The sequence below is a fragment of the Haliotis rubra genome, unplaced genomic scaffold (genome assembly GCF_003918875.1).
Source record: "Haliotis rubra isolate DU_JTF1 unplaced genomic scaffold, ASM391887v1 Scf91, whole genome shotgun sequence".
Taxonomy (NCBI): Eukaryota; Metazoa; Mollusca; class Gastropoda; order Lepetellida; family Haliotidae; genus Haliotis; species Haliotis rubra.
The window spans coordinates 460,968-483,197 of record NW_025767646.1 but is presented as its reverse complement, the minus strand read 5'-3'; the positions used below and the strand labels follow the sequence as shown (position 1 = coordinate 483,197).

At 38.1% G+C, this 22,230-nt stretch overlaps 1 protein-coding gene and 1 long non-coding RNA gene across 3 annotated transcripts in view; one reads left to right on the top strand and one right to left on the bottom strand.

Moving 5' to 3' along the window:
- Positions 1–22,230, top strand: part of LOC124264131 (frizzled-5-like) — a 242,491-nt gene that overhangs the window by 118,999 nt on the left and 101,262 nt on the right. The window contains exon 3 of one of the 2 annotated variants that reach the window (XM_046698851.1): positions 5,058–5,440. The gene's annotated coding sequence lies outside the window, so the exon portion shown is untranslated. Of the gene's footprint in view, positions 1–4,961; positions 5,441–22,230 lie in introns of those variants that run through there. The other variant, XM_046698853.1, reaches the window with a different exon arrangement.
- LOC124264132 overlaps positions 1–22,230 on the bottom strand; it is a 182,128-nt gene that overhangs the window by 115,636 nt on the left and 44,262 nt on the right. The gene's annotated exons all lie outside the window — the stretch shown is intronic.

Below are 22,230 nucleotides of genomic sequence, written 5' to 3'. Positions count from 1 at the left end.
TTGGAAGTCTCAAGACATTATCGACACTTGATTATGAGAATCATGTCAGAGAGATCTCATGTTCTTGCATTCCACACTAAAATCGGTAACCTCAAGGTCAAAGGTGGATTTCTTGGTAAACAGTGACAAAACGAGAGGAATATGTTTTTGTGTGTTGCTCTGCTGCTAATGTCCACATAGGTAAGATGGTGGTGGAGGATGGAGCAATTGAAAGGTAACTTTGTGGAGTATTTGTTCTGTAGGATTCTCAGGATGGAATGAGCCAATTAGTGCCTTATTAGTCACAATCTACACACTTCGATTGTGAAGGTCATTAACCCTGGGTCACATTGATGAATGTGAGATGTTTCACAAACACCTTGTACCACACTAGTTGATAGAGATTCATGAACAGATCCTAATGACACAGTCTGAATCATACAATTCACTGTGCACTTATCACAGATTTCTTATTAGGGAAATTGTATTTATGTGCATGAATATTCCTGGATATTCATTGAATTTTTATTTATATGTATGCCACATAAACAAATTACAAAACACATTTGTTGTAAAAATCAATGTTTGTACAATATTCAAAGAAACAAAACTGAATTATGGAATGTTTTTAAAACAAGTGTTTTGTGAAATAACAGAAATAGTAAAGTTACTTAGAAGGATTTTATTGTTTTTTTTGCTGTGTTTTTACAAAATGATTTACTTTCAGTTTGTTATTTTACCATATTTATCATATTTACCAATCAGTGAAAGAGTAAAGCCTCATTAGTCAGGATTCTGTTAATTCAGAAACCTCAACTTTCTGGTCTACTGGATATTTTGATGGAATCAGATGTACAGTCCGTAAATGTCATTTGAAATAATGTGCATTAACCTTTTCCAGGTAGAAAAATTCTGACAGCAACTTTCCTTATTTGGTAAGTAATGCTCTGATTCATCAGATGAAAGGCTGTTCTTGCAATCCCCTGTGATGGGATTTCTTCAGATCTTTGTTTAGTGGTTTAAAGAACTAAGATTTCATTTTAATGAGATTTGTGGAGTACATTTCTAAATCTGATACATCAGTGACAAACATGATGTCTGATGCTATCCCCCCTTGACTTGTACCATATGATCCCCTGTTTTTCTTCGATGAAAATTGATCTGTCTTTGATGGGTTTGTCATAAGTGAGTGAGTAAGTGAGAGAGTGAGTTGGGTGGGTGAGTGAGTTGGGTGGGTGAGTGAGTGAGTGAGTGGGTGGGTGGGTGAGATGAGTGACTGAGGTGAGGTGAGGTGAGTGACTGAGGTGAGGTGAGGGACTGAGGTGAGTGAGGTGAGGTGAGGTGAGGTGAGGTGAAGTGAAGTGAGTGAGTATTACGCCACTAGTAATATTCGATCAATGCACCAACTGATGTAACAAGAAGACTTGTTGGGAAGAAACTAGTTCTAGAGAATGCTTCCATTCAAACCTGGCCTAACAGACCTATAGAATACATACCCCGATGAGTCAAACATTAACTATATATGTTAATGAAAGGTCTTGATGCTATGTAAAATAACAATTTTTTGTTGTGACTACTGCTGCTACCGACTTCATAACAGATGATCCTGCATCTTAGTGATAAACATAATTATGATAAATATAATCATGATGTATACTGGACAAAATAAGTTAGGGATATTGGTATTTTTATGATTGATATTTTATCAGTGTGCCAATGAATAATAGATCATTATTCATAATTTCAAAAGTTACATATATCCCTAATTATTTTTGTCCAGTATACAAACTAGAGACACCATGTGAATCCTGCTGAATACAATCATTACACAGAGAGTGCATTTTATATTTAAAAAATGTATTTGAGACCTACAACTGTTAAATCATTTGCTGCAGAATTAAGCTCCATACTACTTTTAAAATGGTCAAATATAAATTATACGTAAGGTGACAGATTGCCATTTAATTTCTGGCAATTATTAAAATATAGCTTGAAGATGGATATTACAAGTTGATTAAGAATGACATATATACTCCAGTAGTCCCACAATTGTCGAAAGATGCCAGTGTGATCTCCTTCTATATGGTTCTCATTTACAGCGATCAGTGTGTACCTGGCACCAATTAGAGAGGGGAACCAGTTAGTGCCACACTGAAGTAGATAATGAAACTAGGTTTAGCAGACATGAAGAGTGTTGTTAGGATACTGCATTCAATCAAACAGGCCACACCTAATTGGCAGCATCCTTGTTTAAGTCGGACATGGTTGAGAGATGCAAATCTCAAATCTGGAATCCAGTCCACACACAACTTGTCTGTAAGTAAAGGTGACAAAGAACATTTCTACAATCCGAGTGAGTGAGTGAGTGAGTGAGTGAGTGAGTGAGTGAGTGAGTGAGTGAGTGAGTGGGTGAGTTTAGTTTTATGCCACTTTTAGCAATATTCCAGCAATATCATGGCAGGGGACACCAGAAATGGGCTTCTCACATTGAACCCATGTGGGTATTGAACCCGGGTCTTCGACATGATGAGCAAACTCTTTAACCAATAGCCTTACACCCCCAAAACCCCCACCCCCACAGTCATAAGAAATAGCCATTGTGTCCATTGTACAATTGCAACTATATCATGAGCAGGTGTTTATGTGTCACTATTAAACAAAGGTGACGCAGGGTGTTTACAAAAAAGGTGGGAATATCGCAATTGGTACTGGTCACAAACACATGCAAAGGCAAGAAAATAGTTGGTACAAATGGTTTAGGACAAAACAAGGATACTATATTTTTGTCACTGATGCATCAAATTTGGAAATGTCCTCAACATGTCAAATACCTGGGCCCCTTCTCAAACTATAGTAAGTCTATGTCATAGTATGTGTGTTGCAGTAATGTTAGAGCTATGGCTGCTCTGAACAACAGGGCTCTGGTCCCGAAACTGAAGAGGTGAGGATCTAGCTACCAAATACCCTCAAAATCAGTAACTCTAAAGCAATCCCTTTGCTATTAGAAGTGAAAACCATAGGTAAACCATTTCTACCAGCTTGAGGAATTGAACTCATGTCTTTAAGCATTAGGAATCAGAACACTAATTCCAACCCAGGTGAGTGGCTACAGTTCTGTCACATGTAAGTACACACATATATACTACTCAAAACAAGTAAAGGAACACTTGGAAGACAGTGTGTTGTTATACCCAGCAGCCATGACAAATTATAGTCACACGAGGAAAAGATCACTTCCTTACTTCTTTTGAGCAGCATATTATTTTAGCAGTTGTCGGTGAGGGGACACAAAGAAAGACACACATTTTGTACTATTTGTGAGTGAGTAAGTGAGTGAGTGAGTGAGTGAGTGAGTGAGTGAGTGAGTGAGTGAGTGAGTGAGTGAGTGAGTGAGTGAGTGAGTGAGTGAGAGGGAGCGAGCGAGTATGGTTCTATGCTGTTTTAACAATATTCCAGCAATATCACAGCGGTGGACACCAGAAATGGGCTTCACACATTATACCCATGTGGGGAATCAAACCCAGGTCTTCTGTGTGACAAGCCAATGCTTTAACCATAAGGTTACCCTACCACCTCCTATATGGGGGAACAGATCCTGTTCTTGAAGCATTATAGTGAGTGAGTGAGTGGCGTGAAGCTATATGGTGGCGTGAAGCATTACAAGTTAACACACTAACAACTCAACGTTGTGACATTACCACAAGATTGTTTCACATTCACCAGTCGTTCATAGCAGTATCATTATTAGTTTTCAGCTGTTTCCCAATCCGATGTCATTAAAGATATTTATTGGGAGTAAAAGTTATGTTTATGGTCAAAATGGTAATATTAATGATGATTAGCAATGACTTATGTTTGTCTGACAATATCGTAGAATTTTATCACCATGATTTGAATAAATCAAAATGAATCCCCTAAACTGTGTATGCTAACCATATATATATAACTCTAGTTACTGTAGAGAATAACAAATATTCATCATCTACTGAAACAGTTTCCACTGATCATTAAAGGGAAAATTGTAGTGAAATGAATCATATGAACTGATTTCTGTTAATAAGTTGTGACACCAGGTGTTTGCGACCAAATCTTAGGACAGTCCAAATTTCTAATTCCTCAGACCAAAAGTTGAATAAGAATTGTTGCCGTGTAATGAGTTTCGTTGCACTGTTAGTCAAAGTTTGGAACAGCATACACCAATCATCACAAAAGCAGCTGTAAACATGTTAAAAACAAACCTCACTCTCTCCAAAACTTTATTTTCAGGATGAAAATGGACGAAAATGCAGGAAAATGTAATGCAAAAAAATCATTAATATATGGTAACACTTAACCCGATAGATAAAGCAGCAATATATAAAAAGCATATTTCATAAAACTAATCTCCAGAAGCCAACATGAGAGACTCTGTATTTGAGAAGAGTCTCTGGAACCGTGGAGAGATAAGCCCAGTTGTAGGGAGGAGCCCCCCTGGCAGGATCTGTCCGTCATCTCATTGTTTACATAGTTAACCACCTCTACAATCCTCAGAGCTGCAAACTCCACTGTGAAGTTCCATCAGCCTAACTCTGACTGTGTCTACCGACAAATTCGGCCCAACTTGTGCTAATGCAAGACAATTTCTGAGATATTAATCCTGTCCTGGACCAGAGAGAGGTAACAAGCTCCGTGCCAGCCTGACAGGTCTAACTTGAGCTCAAATTCTTACATAAAGAAGAATCGTTGGAATTTGTTGTTAGTAGTTCTTCCCCGTGAAGGAACACTTAGTTTACAGTGAGGTATATGACATGTACTGAGGCTTGCCAAAAGGTTGGAAAGACATGGAGACTCAGTGTACATCTGTGTGATAATGTTGGCTGTTTGGTAGTGGAAGTCCTTGGCATCTTATAACAAGTTAATTATGTGTGTGTGAGGCAGTGGGTCGGGCTGGGGGAGAGAGGATGAGAAATGTGCTGTGCTCTGACACGGCACAGCTATCACAAGTGATTAGATACTAGCTCTATGAAAACCGACACAAGGAAGGTTGGTACCCCTCGGAGAACCCACCGAGAGTAATTGGACAAAATTTGTACTTACAGAGGCGCGAGAGGTAGCAAGAGAGAGAGAGGCTGGAGACTCAAGCAGACGACACTGGTGAAGGGAGGATAAACTTCTTGAAAGTCTTCAGTCAAAACTTGTTCCAAGTTGTGAAGCTGCATCACTTTTTTGAAAGCTTTGAAAGGCAACAGAAGCAGACGACAATGGCAGACGGTCACAGGTCTGTGTAGCAGACGACAGTTTGTGTATTTATTGTGACAGAACGAGCAGCAGACAACAGCAGATGTCATCAGCTGATGCTCTCATCTTTCTAGGCTTTCAACCATTCTCAATCAAATTTGTGCTTTTCAAGTCTGTTGGACAGTCGGAAAAGCAGAGACACTGACTTAGTGGATTACTGCGGCAGTGTGAATCTTATGTACAGGTAGGTGATTACAACTAATTCCTATACAAACCATTTCAGACACCAATCAACTTTATAGTTTCAACAAAATCAATCAAAGATACAGATCATATTTAAAACTACTGTGATATAAGATTTAGTTGATAAAAGTCTGTAGAAAGATATCTCCATTCGAAGACGAAGAAGCATCGGAATGGTGTAATATTATTTAACATTAACAGCAAGCTGTGTAACCTTTTAGAAAAACTGCAAAACAGAAGTACCTACTTTTGAGGGATTAAAACATTTCCTTTGACATGTTTAATCATGAGAATTCAGACTTAAGAGTCTGGTAATAAAACATTCAACTTGAAATTCAATATTTAAATCTTTACATTTAGGACTTAATGTACATGTGTGACTCTTCAAGAAAAAGCTGACAGCAGGTCACTTAAAGTGAATATACTATTTTGTAACTTAAGTTACCCCAAGAGCGTGTTAAGTAAATTGCATGCATCCTGTGGAACCGTGAATTGAGTGGGGGAACAGAAAAAGTAAATTATCTGCTGTTGGTTGGCGGCGGATTCCACCAGTGCACATGTTTTTCATGCTGCCTGCTAATGGCACCTACATTAGCGAAGACAATTTGAACCTAACTTTGGAAAGACAAGTAAATCCCACACAGGACGAAGATTATTCAATTAATTTATAACCTCATCAAACAAATCTCTAACTTCAAGGGGCCATGGTTAAAAAGAGCACGCGGGATCAAAGTTAAGACTCATTATGTCTTTATGGTCAATTCATTCACTGAATCTCAAAGTTAATGGTAAAGTCGTTATAAATTCATTGGATGGAAATTGACTGATTAGATTTTATTGTAAGTTTACAATAAGGTCTTATTGTCAGTTTATGATAAGATTTTCATACTTGAATTTCAGAATACAGGTTGTATTGTCACCATTACTGGTGAAAGATTGTCCTCTTGAGAATTATTTAGAAACAGTTTTTTTAAAACGATTTGTTGAATAAGTGTTTGCTGTTTTCTTTAAATTTATCTCAAATTAAAAACAAACAAACAGTACTTAACTGAGTATGTAATTATTAACTTACGAAAAACAAACTTGAAGCAAAAAAAACCTGACAATTTAGAAAAAAACAACAACAAAAAACAACAGGTCTGAAGAAAATGTCTGGGATTTGATAAAACAGTTTTTCATGTTGGTTTCAGGAAACATACATGTTTTCAGCTGAAGCTAAGTATTCCATTTTCCTGCGATTCCCTATGGCACAAGTACAAAGGGAATTTTTTTCGAAGTACAACCCATTAGATACAAATGATATGGATTTTCAAACAAATACATTGAATTAAGTAGCACAAGCCTTTGTGTTTCAAGAGTTTTTGCCTAAATGTGTTGAAAAAAAATGCTTTGTTATTTTGCCCGAGAAGAAAAGGTATTTTTTTCCAGAATGAATTTCATGCTATAAATTGTCATTGATGAATGTTGAGCAACTGCTTATACGTAAGTTATGACATTACAGTGACCTTGTTAATTCTTTCATGTACGTTTTTAACATGTATTCTATTTTTCTTTATTTCTAATTATATCAGTTTATATAAAACATAAATATAAACAGGACATGAATGTGACGAAGATATTGCCATTGTCGTAAGACATCTCTACCAAAAACAGAGTTTATTGTGTGATTCCGACTATATCAAAAGCATGTGTTTATGAACCAGTGTCTAAGACTGATGACACCAGGTGTTTGTGAAAAGGTGGGCGTATCATGCCAGTTTTGAATGACATGAAAGACACTTGAATGATAAGAATGAGATACTGGTTTTATTTAATATCACTTTCACATTAGACATTTTGAAAGGATCATACAAGAATACATGGTACATGAATGAAACACTTAGCGCAATATCTTTTTATTAAATATCACTTACTCTGACACAACTTCGTGCCATTTATCACAAAATGGCGCAATTTTATCAAATTTCACCCAGACATGTGAACTTGGTTTGAGTGTAAGATACATTTCAAGACAAGTTTTATCAGAAGAGTTTCATAGTGCATCTACAGTCAACTCCTCAAATGTCTAAATGAATATGAGATTTTGTAAATATGGCATAATCACACCTCTCTTTTAGCATGCTGCTTTCGTGGAGATCCAGTCAAAAAAACAAGTGCCAGTTCTATATGTGCACCTTGTAAAATTCTTACTCACTGAGTGTTTTGTTAACAAGACACCCCTCAAAAATCAGCTCTATTTTATCTTCAATCTAAAAACATAACCCTTCGTTATAACAAAACCATTTTCCTAAAAGCTCTCTTTGATCAACAGACAGATTGTGGTGAGGAATCAACTTGCCTGATTTAGTACCAGACAGTCTGTCCCTCACTATAAAGTGAATGGGGTCCTGAGAGATTGTGTTATGATTCCCTAAATGTGTGCTATAATGAGGGAGTCCCTGGTGAGACCAAGGAAAGCCTGTTAGGGTAAGATGATAGGTCAAGTGAGGTCAAGTTTAAAAGAGCATAAATGAAATTAATCACACTTGTTACAATTCTCATTTTTAACATGAAACATGATTCCTATCTTCCATTTCTGACAAATGATGCCAAAGTAACATCAAAAGTGATAAATCTAAACATTATGCATTTGTACTTTCCTCAGGTTGAAACTTGGAGAAAGTTTTTAGGAAAGCAGTTTTCCGAGATTTTATCTTTTTTTGAAAATGCTCATGCAAATTTGAATCTATTATACACACATTAAGTGAATGTGATGAAAGAAACTGATTTAGTTGATCAAATCAAATTTTATCTTCTGCTTTGTTTCAATTACAGATTTAAAAAATATTTTTTTGCAGTTCCTGCGAGAACGCGATTTCAGCTATGTCGAACAGAACAAAAGCGTTGTGAATGTCTTGACAAAGTTAATACCCCTGTAACTGTTTAGGCAGTTACACTAATTAATTTATGTGGTGTCTTGGACTAATTTATGTGGTTTCCTTGCTGAGGTAGTTCGGCAGCGTCTGCCGCATCTAGGGAGGCATAAATCAGAGATTGTCTGGAAATGACGCGTGTGGCATCCTTCAAGAACACCACGCTTTATGTGGCATTTTTTCAAAGGAGGCTAAACAAAATATGTTTTTGTTTCCCATTCTATACCCTTCCTTCTTTCAATGCCTCCTCGAAAAATACTTGTAACTCGAAAAAACAATCCAAACATGTCGGATGCATTGTTATTTGGGCAGCCCTTCTTTAATAACACTGTATCTGCCAATTTTCAACACAGAAATACCTCCTGAAGTCACTTTCATTGTCAGAAAATAATCATAATAAAATCTTTTTCATTGCTTGACATCTCTCTAAATATATCTTGAGGAGTGTTTAAAGGTATGGTAATTTTTAAAATACCATTGCCATATTGTGAACATAATGTTCATCATGATTATATGATAAGGCTTATGATGATAATGGTAATATGAGGGCTAAGTGGTCAGGGTGTCAGCTTGCAAAGAAAAGAGTCTGGGTTTGATTGTTATCTGAGGGCTGCTTGGTGAGGGCACACAGCTACCAAGGTACTTGAAATATCATTCAGTGGGAAAGGTAGTTTATGTAGGCATCTTTAAAATGTCAGCAGAACTCCAATATTTACAGCCCAACAGAAGATTCAATTGCATTAGTGACTACTGATGGTCACCTTTCTGGTCACTGATGGTCACCTTACTGGTCACTGATGCTCACCTTACTGGACACTGATGGTCACCTTACTGGTCACTGATGCCCACCTCACTGGTCACTGATGGTCACCTTACTGGTCACTGATGGTCACCTTACTGGACACTGATGGTCACCTTACTGGTCACTGATGCTTACCTTACTGAATACTGATGGTCACCTTACTGGTCACTGATGCCCACCTCACTGGTCACTGTTGGTCACCTTACTGGTCACTGATGCTTACCTTACTGAATACTGATGGTCACCTTACTGGTCACTGATGCCCACCTCACTGGTCACTGTTGGTCACCTTACTGGTCACTGATGGTCACCATTCTGGTCACTGATGGTCACCTTACTGAACACTGATGTTCACCTTACTGGTCACTGATGGTCACTGATGCCCACCTTACTGAACACTGGTCACCTTACTGGTCACTGTTTGTCACCTTACTGGGCACTGGTCACCTTACTGGTCACTGTTGGTCACCTTACTGGTCACTGATGGTCACCTTACTGGTCACCTTACTGATGCTGATGTCACCTTACTGGTCACTGAACCTTACTGAACACTGATGGTCACCTTACTGGTCACTGATGGTCACCTTACTGAACACTGATGTCACACTGGTCACTGATTGGTCTGAACACTGATGTCACCTTACTGGTCACTGATGGTCACCTTACTGGACACTGATGGTCACCTTACTGGTCACTGATGCTCACCTTACTGATGGATGTCACCTGACTGTTTGTCACCTTACTGGACACTGATGGTCACCTTACTGGACACTGATGCTTACCTTACTGAATACTGATGTCACCTTACTGGGCACTGATGGTCACCTTACTGGTCACTGATATCACCTTACTGAACACTGATGTCACCTTACTGGTCACTGATGGTCACCTTACTGGACACTGATGTTACCTTACTGAATACTGATATAACCTTACTGGGCACTGATGGTCACCTTACTGGTCACTGATGTCACCTTACTGGACATTGATGGTCACCTTACTGAACACTGATGTCACCTTACTGGTCACTGATGGTCACCTTACTGGTCACCTTACTGGACACTGATGTTACCTTACTGGGCACTGATGGTCACCTTACTGGACACTGATGTCACCTTACTGAACACTGATGTCACCTTACTGGACACTGATGGTCACCATACTGAACACTTTTGGTCACCTTACTGGTCACTGATGTTCACCTTACTGAACACATATGGTCACCTTTCTGGTCACTGATGGTCACCTTACTGGTCACTGATATCACCTTACTGGTCACATATGGTCACCTTTCTGGGCACTGATGGTCACCTTACTGGTCACTGATATCACCTTACTGGTCACCTTACTGGACACTGATGTCACCTTACTGGACATTGATGGTCACCTTACTGGACATTGATGTTCACCTTACTGGACATTGATGGTCATCTCACTGGTCACCTAACTGAACACTGATTGTCACCTTACTGGTCACTGATGGTCACCTTACTGGTCACTGATATCAGCTTACTGGTCACCGTACTGGACACTGATGGTCACCTTACTGGACACTGATGGTGACCAGAACGTCACCTTACTGGACACTGATGTCACCTTACTGGGCATTGAAGGAAACCTTACTGGGCACTTATGGTCACCTTACTGTCACTGATGATCACCTTACGGAACACTTATGGTCACCTTTCTGGTCACTGATGGTCAGCTTACTGTTCACTGATATCATCTTACTGGTCACCATACTGGACACTGATGTGGTCACCTTACTGGACACTGATGGTCACCTTACTGGTCACCTTACTGGACACTGATGGTCACCTTACTGGTCACCTTACTGGACATTGATGGTCACCTTACTGGACACTGATGGTCATCTTACTGGTCACTGATATCAGCTTACTGGTCACCTTCTGGACACTGATGTCACCTTATTGGACATTGATGGTCACCTTACTGGTCACTGATGGTCACCTTACTGGTCACCTTACTGGACACTGATGTCACCTTACTGGACACTGATGTCACCCTATTGGTTGCCTTACTGGTCACCCTACTGGACACTGATGTCACCTTACTGGTCACCTTACTGAACACTGATGATCACCTTACTGGTCACTGATGGTCACCTTTCTGGTCACCTTACTGGGCACTGATGTCACCTTACTGGTCACTGATGGTCACCTTACTGGTCACCTTACTGGACACTGATGTCACCTTACTGGACACTGATGTCACCCTATTGGTTGCCTTACTGGTCACCCTACTGGACACTGATGTCACCTTACTGGTCACCTTACTGGTCACTGATGTTACCTTACTGGGCACTGATGGTCACCCTATTGGTCGCCTTACTGGTCGTCCTACTGGACACTGATGTCACCTTACTGGTCACCTTACTGGTCACCCTACCGGACACTGATGTCACCTTACTGGGCACTGATGTCACCTTACTGGTCACCTTACTGGTCACTGATGGTCACCCTACTGGACACTGATGTCACCTTACTGGGCACTGATGTCACCTTACTGGTCACCTTACTGGTCACCCTACTGGACACTGATGTCACCTTACGGGTCAACTCACTGGGCACTGATGGTCACCTTATTGGTTGCCTTACTGGTCACCCTACTGGACATTGATGTAACCCCTTTCTGGTCACCTTACTGGGCACTGATGTCACCTTACTGGGCACTGATGTCACCTTACTGGGCACTGATGTCACCTTACTGGGCACTGATGTCACCTTACTGGGCACTGATGTCACCTTACTTGGCACTGATGTCACCTTACAGGTCACCTTACTGGTCACTGATGGTCACCCTACTGGACACTGATGTCACCTTACTGGGCACTGATGTCACCTTACTGGGCACTGATGTCACCTTACTGGTCACTGATGATTTCATTGCTTGACACCAAGGGTCATCTAACTACTGATGGTCACATAAATGGGCACTGATGGTCTTTTTACTGAACACTGATGTCACATTACTGGTCACAATGCCCCTAAATCCTTAACTCCTAAGCCTTTTTAATCTTGCTACCTGAAACCATAATTTCACTCTCCATGGGGTTCTACAAAATAATCCAATCTGGACCAAACAATCCAGTGATTAATATAAGCAATGATCCATGTTGTCATGGTAGGTTGACACTCCATGAACCAAGCCACTGAGCCTGTGAGTCCCATCCATTAAGTCATCTCTTGTGACAAGCACATGTGCCCTTCTTTTCACAACAATCCCCATGGGAGCAATTAAATATACAATTTCAAGCATTGACATCTTTGTCGGGGTCCTATCAAATCAAACTCATAGAATCATATTAAAGTGAATCCCACAATTTCAATTTCAAATTTCCTAACGACATGGCTCCTCAATAGCCTTTTTTCACATGATTGGGTGACAATTATTTGACAAAAAATATTTTTTATAGATTTATGCCTCAACATCAATGACAATGTCGGCCTCCATAAATAAATCACTTCATTGACGACAAAAGGAACTTTCACCACTGATTAACAGAAAATGTATGCTTTCACAATTCTGTCAATATCTTTAGATGAACATATTTTCACTATGAACCATTCTCAAAGATTATCATCGCATTGACATTATCGTCAAATTCATTGTAAATGCTGTCTGTACTTTCAGGTTGAATTTAAATGGCGTTGACAAACAAATATAAAACCATCATCTGCCAACTGACTGCATTTTGAAATCTTTGTAATGAGAACTGTAACACTATTGTTCTTTAGGACTGTCGTCATCTCTCAAGAAGCAGGAGACAATAGATGTTTTTAACTTTTTCATCCCACTGGGACAGGACATCTCTGTTTGCCTGTGTCTGTCATCTGTCCATCCATCCATTGTTCCTCATCTCTGAAGTTGTTCAAGGATCATCTTTTCTTCAACCCACAAGGTCCATACACTTGGAACATTGGTCATATTTGTTACCACAGGGACACTGATTTGTTCCCGGTGTTGGAATAATAAATGTGGATGCTGTTTCTAAGAATTAAAAGAGGCGATTATAACTGTTTAAGAAGAAATGTTCTCAAAAGCTGAATCTTTGACCAAATGGATACAGCACAGGTGGTTCAGTTGCTAATCAGAGTTGTTTCCCTTACGTTAACCAGGAACCTATGGACATGGGTTCCAATCCCACATTTACCCTGTTTTCATTTTTAGGTTTGATAGCCATGGTTCATACAGGTATGGATTTTTGTTAAGACTAGAAGTCAAGGCATTTTCAGTGTTTTTCAAGGCCGTTTAGACAACAATATATTTTTACAATAAACAAATAACATATCTTAAGTCTGTAATGAGTTTCAACACCTTTATTAACATGTACATGTCATTTTGAACAAAATTTAGGCTTTCTAAGATATTTTGGTGCTTTTGAAGGTCTTTTGTGTCTTTGTCTTGGTCTAAAGTCTCATACATATATCTCGTTAACCTTACCTTGCCATCAAGAATACGGTAACAGAAATGCTGTTTAGTGGGTGAAAAACCAAACTCACTTCAGGAAGAATTAACTATCCATCTTCAGCAGCATTTTTGTGCCATTGTAGGACAATGTAGGACAAACCAAAAAAAATTCAAATTGGACATGGATGTGTACTATAAAAACATTTGTCAAATCGGACTTGACAAATCTGTGTTTCCTTATATAGCATTTTAAATCTGACACAGATGTTTCCAAAGCATCATAGCAGAACACATGGAATCTGCCTGAATGTTCTTCTCTCCCACAGGATTGTTTGTTTGTTTGTTTGTTTGTTGTGTAATTCGGCACCAAATCTCAGCTATATGATGGCCATATGTCAGTAAACAAGTCTGAACAATCAACCATGTCATCAATCAGTGCAATTGGGACATGCAGTTAACCAAGTTAGTGAGTTTCATCATCCAGTTCATTTAACCCCTTTTAGTTTGCCAGACACAGGACCTATATTCTTTCCCAAAGTTCCAAATCATAAGAAGCATGTATCAATCAGAAGGTGAGTGGGTGGTGGTAGCCTAGTGGTTAAAGCGTTCGCTCATCACACTGAAGACCCGGGTTCGATTCCTCACATTGGCACAATGTGTCAAGCCCATTTCTGGTGTCCCCTGCCGCCATATTGCTAAAAGCAGCGTAAAATTATACTCACTCACCCACCAGAAGGTGAGCAACACTACCTAATATTTAGCCAGATAAGCTTTTGAAATCTTCTTGCAAGGGACTCTGTTTGGATAATCATTGAAAGGTTGAATCACATCTCAGTCCAATATGACTCCTAAACACTCAAAATTGCTCAATCACTTTCTTACCTAACATCTTCCATGTGCATCAACAAAACTGAGATCTGAAATGATATTTCTTACACCTGCATAAGCAAAAGACAGGGAGCAAGGTACAAACGATTTACACTGAAGGCTCACCTCAGGTGATCCTCAACAACGTGGACCTTAGTTTGATGAATATGGTTTTCATTAATTTACAAGAAAATTAAAAAAATCTTATTATACATAAATGCTGCAAGTGTTATTTATATCATATCCTGTGACATACAGCATTGAGTGGTATTTATTGATGTTATGAATGTAAATTTGATACTTAACATTTTATCAAAGATTGTTTGAAATCAAATATTCATTTCTTGTTAGGTTTCATTGTAGACTTGATGCAAGGCTTTTGATAGATATATTGGAAACAGTTTGAACCTGGGTCCTCAGCATGATGAGTGAACGCTGAAACCACTCGGCTACCCCACCGCCCTAAATGAAAGAGTGAATAATGCTGCTTAAGAGAGCATTCCAGTAACATCAAGGTCCATCAACTCCAGCGGGAGAAAATCCCAAAGAGATTAAGGTGTTTACTAGGGGTGGGTATTGCAGAGAATATTCATGTTGCGATATATTGCAATGCGAAAGCATGTATTGCGATATGTATTGCAATATATTGCATGAAGTATTTTTAAACAAAGAACTACATATAATCGAGTTACATATAATCGAGTTATTTATAGAGCAAAACACAACAAAATCACTATGCTTGATTAAGCTTTAATAACAAATTTTAATCATGATAGAATAAAAATGTGAATAATATTTGGCACAAATAAAACAAGGAAATATCCGAAGATTTCCGAGTGTTACGACGTTTTCCGAATACAAGTCAAAATACCGGTTTTCGATCAGCGTATCGCAATACGTATCGTTTTCATGTCTGAACCGGTAAATACCGGTAAACCGGTTATATTGCGCAGCCCTAATGTTTACCACTCTAGTGAAAGGGTATGGCGTTGATAAACCCAGAAAAAGTATCGCAGCACACCGACATTTAAAATCCATGAGCATAGCTTACTGGTGTGCCCAAGAGAAACAACCCTTCATGGCAAATTGTGGCACTTTAAATAACTGGACCTCCCATGTCCCTTTCCGTAGTGATATATCCATGTTGCATCAAATTCTGATCCAGAAGCACAATGAGAAACAGTTTAGGTTAGGGCAGACCAATTTTAATTCTTGTTTTATGGATTTTTGTCCTCTGAAAACCTAAAGGCAGGCGGGAACAAAGTAATATTCCTTTTAAATACTAAAAGTATTTTATTTTTGGCAATTTATGAAGTGTATATGGGGCAAAAAATAATGAATTTTTTTGTTGTTGTAAGTTTACATTTTTGGCCAATAAAAACATGAGAATTTTATTTTTAAAAAATTTTAAAAAATAATTTCTTAATCTTGAAAAAATATGACCAGCGGAATCCATAAAACAAGAAATAAAATTGGTCTGGCCTTATATGGAAAAATAAATATCTGTTGTATTTAGTGGATGCTCCAAAACACTTTCCACCACTATACTGACTGACTGAGTTTGGTTTTACGCCGCTTTTAGCAATATTCCAGCAACATCACGGCGGGGGACACCAGAAATGGGCTTCACACATTGTACCCATGTGGGGATTCGAACCCGGGTCTTCGGGGTGACGAGCCAACGCTTTAACCACTAGGCTACCCCACCGCCCTCCACCACTATAAGAAATCCTTTTATGATACCAACTAAAACATAAGCATGTGTTTAGGAATCACTATAAAAATTCATGGTTCTTCCTTACAGAGAAGGAAGGCTCTATGTCATGAAGAAGTGAAAGAAATCACCAAAAATGTCCCAAAAAAAAACTCTAACAAACGCAAGCACACACAATTCAAGCATCCACCCTCCAGAATAATAACAACAAAATGGTTGGTTTCATTGCCAGGAAAGAGTATATGTTGTGTCTGATGCATCAGTATCACACACACCCTAATAAAAAACTGAAATAAATGATTGTAGGTTTTATGGGTTAAGTTATATTTAACATTAATTTCAAGTCATTTGAAATGGGAGAAGGGCAGATACGGGCATGAACCCATTTGTCAGTTTCAAGCTTTATTTATACTTTTTATCAAACCAGACCATTTTACAAACCGTAAGGCAATTACAAGCATGCCTTGAGCACCATATGGAAAGAAAATATATCTTGATATATAGACCCATGTTTTACAGAAAATGAAATAAAAGGTGTGTGCATGATGCTCCTATTTTGTTTTACTGACTTCACCGTAAGGTTTTAACTAACAATATATAACACAGAATTTTAACGTTATCATAAAGAAAGCCACTATTCCCACTTTTGTGCAACTACGACATTGTAAAGCTTTCAAATAATTATGCTTATTGCTAAATGTTGAATAACTGGGGAGTTTGTCGAAAATAAATTGTATTTAAACAAGAAACACATCCTCATCTGACGTTTTACACTAGACACTAATATGTTTATGCGCCTAGTGCACACATAGAAGATTCGAGAGTAGATAATTCAGTGTATGCATTAAGTTGATCCAAGCATTCACAGGATGCTAAGTACATTTATGATTTCATCCTGTCTTTCGTACACTGCTGATAACATCAAAAGATTAAAACTAAAAGTCTTGCTCCTTTTTATCCTGGCTTGACTTAAGAACAATTACTAACACAAATGGCAAAGAAAAACTGACATGTTGTTAGTTTTATTGTGAGAGACACTGACTGCTTGTTTTTCTTTTAACTGGTTAAAGAGTATACCTCTTATCTGAGTTAATAGGAACTCTGAAATATTTCTCTGCATTGAAAAACAGAAGTTGACTGAAAACAGAGATTCTATTTGTAGATGACATATAGATCGGTAAAAATAGAAATCACTGAATAATCTGTTAATAGATTGTAAAAGGTATTTATTTACTTTTGAATTGAAATTACAACTAGTCTACCATTTTATACTATTTGTGACCTTTTGATCAGAACACAAGAACAACCACTGTCACCATCATCACTGTTATCATCCCGACTAGAACTACCCCTGAACCACCACCATGCAGTACAGTCACCATCAACACTGACATCTCACAACACTACCATTAGCTTCATGACCCAGGACTACCAACATCACCACTACCATGACGTAGATCTACCATTGGCTTCATGACGGACCACTACCATCATCACCACTACCACAACCCAGCACTATCATTAGCTTCATGACCGACCACTACCACGACCCAGCACTACCATCATCCAACAATATGACCATCACCACTACCACGACCCAGCACTACCATCATCCAACACTATGACCATCACCACTTCCACAACCCAGTACTACTGTCATCACTATCTCCATCACAACCACTATCATTATCACTACTACCCAGCACTATTATTAGCTTCATGACGAAGCACTACTACGACCCAGCACTACCATCATCACCCCTACCATCATCCAACACTACAATCATCACAACTTCCATAACCCAGCACTACCTTCATTCCTACCTCCATCATCACCACTACCATCATAGCCACTACCCTCACACAGCACTACCCCACCACCATCATCACCCCTACCATCATCCAACACTACAATCATAACCACTTCCATAACCCAGCACTACCTTCATTCCTACCTCCATCATCACCACTACCATCATAGCCACTACCCTCACACAGCACTACCCCACCACCATCACAAACCACTACCATCATCACCACTACCTTATCAGCATCAGCACCAACAATACAATCATCACCCAAATTGCTCACTACCACTATCACCAAGCATAACCACTACCGTACTCCATCATTGGCGGCATCATCACAACTTTCATCATCATCACTATCATCCTATCTTTCTTGTTCAAAACCAGAAAACAAAGTCCCTTTTTCATGTTTCTTGAAAGAATAGGCAATACTTTTTAAAAAGACATTGTTTTGAAATTGACCCTAAAATTTGGTGCAAGCCATTTTTTGTTTCAGAACATATTAGTTCTTGACAACATGCGGATATATTTTGAAAAATATAATTATTATTTATCTTAGCTTCACGATTAATATGAATCAGATAAATGATACGTAAAATAGGAGTAAAGACATATTAACCTTTCAGCAACAGCTAAAAATCAGAATGGGACGATTACTATTCAATTACAAGAATGTTAAATGTTATCGACAAAGGTTAAACTGTACATCGTACAACCAATTCCTTTGAGAGCAATCTCAATTCTCAGCAATTATTTGACCACAAACTGATTACATTAATTAAGTTGCTTTGACACAAAGGTCAATTATGCACATAAAATTATCTGAAATTAAAGATGCAAATTTTAAAGCAACATTTCTTTAATATTACCGGGACTCCAAGGGGAGGATTGTTTTCATGAGCATATGCTACGCGTCTTTAACCCTTTACATGGCACAAATTTGTGGTTTCGTTCATGAGAGGAACCCAAATGATGCTGTCAGCCTGATAAAAGCCTAGCGCGATTTCATTGATCATGGAATTAGCGAGTGTAAGAGTATCAAGGATGTCGTCAAATAACTGTCTCAAATTGGTTTGAAATCAATCAATAGTTTTCAGATCAAAGGAGACGATTTCATCAAGCGACTGCCGAATTTAGGTGGGATGTGAAGAGTATTTCACTGGAACGTAATAGACTCCGGAAAAAAGCTGGCGAGAGCTTCATTTCTCCGAAGGCCGAACGCAGGGTGAACGCAAGGCCACTTAGATCAAAGACAATTTAAATTCACAATTTCGATTTCTCTGGGCCTAAAAGGCTAGAAATCTTTGATTTTAGGATCCTAAATTTTCAAAAAATATTGTTTGCATTTTGGAATAACTAAACCTTTTAATTTCTAATCTATCATACAGAGGGAACAAAAAACACATTTGGCTGAAATAGAGACGCAGAGGACATTTTTGTCAGACATGACAATTTGTCATGGATGTCAAACCTAAAAGATACCTTTGTCATTTTTGCTCGTAACAAATCATAGCGGCTTGTTTAGTTCTATTTATAACCAGACCATCTACAGGACACAATGTTCTTTCAAGAGAAGAATTCCCATCTCTGTTAAAATGGAACATTTCATTATGGAACACTTGGAATATATCTGAAGAGGCAGCTGTGTCTATGAACAACATTCCATTTCAGCTTAGCGCATAATTAGTTCAGCATCCGTATTAATCAAGAGATGCTGACCAGATTGGGAATGCAATGTGTAAGTAAGCATGTTCTTCATTCAATATTCTGGAAGACGGAGTCTGGACGTTGGTTATATGCCTGGCTGGACAGGAATCACTTGAAGCCTATCAGCCAACAGTTCGTACCTTCAGAAACATTCCCAAGGAATGATCTGAGGAGAAAATTGATTAGAAGTTCACTAAGCCAAACCATTGTAAACTTTCAGAGCATGTCCAGAAATGGTCTATGTTCATCTTGTTGGTGATGAAGATAAACGTTATTGTGTTTTGCTTGCATCGGATGATGTTACAGATGATATTCCCGACTTCCAAGACTTTATCGACACATATATATCTGACTTCCAAGACATTATCCAGACATATATATCTGACTTCCAAGACGTTATCCAGACATATATATCTGACTTCCAAGACATTATCCAGACATATATATCTGACTTCCAAGACGTTATCCAGACTTATATATCTGACTTCCAAGACCTTATCCAGACACATATATCTGACTTCCAAGACGTTATCCAGACTTATATATCTGACTTCCAAATCAAGACATATTCAAAGACCATATTCCTGACTTAAATGTCCACACCCAACATACATATCTGACTTCCAAATCCATATCCAGACATAATCTTGACTTTAAAGAAAATATTCAAGAATTTGAACACCATATGCAGACAAATGAATGACTTCCAGGTCAATATTCTAGATTGCTGAATCTCTAACCAGATATACTTTGGTCTTCCAAGTCAACAACAAAAATCTTGTCAAACTCCAGCCTTCCAAGTCCATATTCCAGAGTTCCAAGTCCATATTCCAGCCTTCCAAGTCCATATTGCAGTCTTTTAAGTCCATAGTCCAGCCTTCCAAGTCCATATTTCAGTCTTCCAAGTCCATATTCCAGCCTTACAAGTCCATATTGCAGTCTTTTAAGTCCATATTTCAGTCTTCCAAGTCCATATTCCAGCTTTCCAAGTCCATATAGTCTTTCAAATCCATACTCCAGAGTTCATGTATATATCACGACATATTTAAAATGTCAAAGTCTATATTCTATACTTCCATGTGAGACTTCTGTTTACAGCAAAATCGATAACTGCAAATAAGATTCAATCCAATTACAACTGAAGTCTCTACTTCCAGCTGTCAACATTATCACTTCATTTTAAACTTACAAGTGAAATAAACCTTCAAGATTTGGGTTTTTCAAGAGATAGAATTTTCATGACTGTTTCAAAACATACTGTTACAGGAAGTAAACAGTATATTCATTATATTTTTCTGGAATGCAGAATGGCCAATGTGTAATTTTAATTGTTGCCGTAAAACATATTAAAATGATAAAATCATAACATATTTTTTTTCAGTATTTATCAAGGTGAGATTTCAAAAAGGTATAATTCTCCACAACAGTAAAACGTCTCAGCATCAATCAGAAAAGTCCTTAAACACAGTGAATGATGTTCTGAAGAAGATAATGAAAATATTCTCATTTAATCTGGTGAACTTACCAGACCAGACATTGCTTCATAATTTAAATTGAAACTGACAATGCTTTCAGTAAACATGACAGTCACAGACAGTTCCACTCACAGACAGTCACAGATTGTCACAGCTCAACTTGACACATTTTCCCCGTCTAGTTTTCATTGAATATTGCATAGACAAGCTCTTGCATAATATAATTAATTCCGTTTTGGAAGGTTTCGATTTCCTGGGGCGACACTGCTAACTACAATCAAACAAAGATCAGTAAATAATTGGTTAAGATTTCCAAAAGAGATAGATCCATTTTAGCTCCCTAACCATCACTGAAGAGGGAAAAAAATCAATATTTTCAAATCCAGTGTTCAAACATGTGAGAAAAAAAGTGTAAGATGGTAACCAGATATTTTGCAAAATACAGGTTCGCCTAATTACAGCATGCAACATAGACGGTTCTTCATCAATAATGAAACAGTCGCTAATGAAAATACAGTCTTTGCAATTATTACTAAGGCTTTTCAACGAACATCGCTATTTTTACATGTGGGGCTCATGCTTCAAAAGAAGCTGTCAGTGAAATATGCTCAAAAAGTCAAATGTCGACTCATGACTGTTAAGAGTCTCACAAATGTCATCATACGCTGTTTTTGATAAAAACAAAACATAAAAGAGTCCAATAGACAAACTTGTTTACATTTCTGGTTAAATCTCAGTCATCATGTTATGACGTGTTCATACATGTTAGTTATGACATGTAAGTGTTAAGTGATATGTTTGAGTGAAATATTACATTTGCATATTAAAGACATACTCCAAAAATAAAACGTCATTGACGAGGAAAACTGACAATCTCAGTTATCAACAAAAGCAGATTCTACTGTGTGGAGAAGGTGAACTAGCAGGGACATTGTGTATGATTCCAATTCCCCATTCATATGTGCTAATGGGCTTTTGCATAATCAAAAGTGCCTTTGTAAATATTTGGACTTTTTAAACTTTTGAATGACAGAATACACTTCAATGTTGTTGAATTCTTATTAAAATAAATGAT